The sequence below is a fragment of the Pteropus vampyrus genome, unplaced genomic scaffold (assembly GCF_000151845.1).
Source record: "Pteropus vampyrus isolate Shadow unplaced genomic scaffold, Pvam_2.0 Scaffold111, whole genome shotgun sequence".
NCBI lineage: Eukaryota > Metazoa > Chordata > Mammalia > Chiroptera > Pteropodidae > Pteropus > Pteropus vampyrus.
This window is the reverse complement of record NW_011888892.1, coordinates 1,801,547-1,802,438: the sequence shown is the minus strand read 5'-3', so window position 1 is coordinate 1,802,438 and position 892 is coordinate 1,801,547.

Sequence of the window (892 nt, the reverse complement as noted above, 5' to 3'; positions counted from 1 at the left end):
CTTCTCACCCCCAAGGTCTTCTCGGCCTCTATCCTAGACGGCTAGACTCACTTATTCAGGAAACATTTATTGTCTAGCATGTGCCAGGCACTGATGAAGCTACTGAAGATACAGAATAGAATGAAGCAGCAGAATCCCTGCCCTCATGGGTGCACAGTCTAGTCTGGGAAGATGGACGCAAGAAAATCCACCGGAAGGGTGCCGAGCACGGCAGCAGGTGGTAACTGCTATGGAAATAGGATGTCAGGGAAGCCCTCTACGGGAAGGGGAAGGCGACATCACCGCTGAGCTCAGGAGATGAGAGACCAGCCAGGCAGCTTTGCACACTAGTGAGGCTCAGAGTCAGAGGCACCTGTGCAGGTGCGAAAATCAGCAAGGAGGTGTGAGGGGCTGGAGCGAAGGGGGAAGGGGCAGGAAGTGGGTGAGGTGGGGACAAATCCCAGAGGGCCCTTCTGGGGCCTTACGGTGACTGAATGAGGTAGGGTAGTGAGGTGGGAGCCGTGGAGGGTTTTGAGCAGAGGAGGACCCTGACATGAAATGAACTGGAGGGGTTGGGGGCACCTCCCCAAAGGATGCAGGTGAGCGAGCAGGAGACTGAAGAACGCTGCCCTTCTTCAGAACCTGGTGAATTTTTTCTTGATTATCGTATTTTGTCTGTTAGATTTCTTACATTAGAGAAAAACAAAAGATCCGGCACGACATTGCTGTGGGGGCGTCAGGGAGGGGGATGGGAGTGGGGTCCACCATGATTTGTCTGTTTTATAGCTCAGGACACACAAAAGAGACTGAAGGACTTGCACGGGTCATAACGGAACCGTGGGGGAGGAGGCCGGATGCCAGGCCCGTTTCCAGCCCTGATGCGGTGGCCTGACCAGGGCCACCAGGAGAGTGG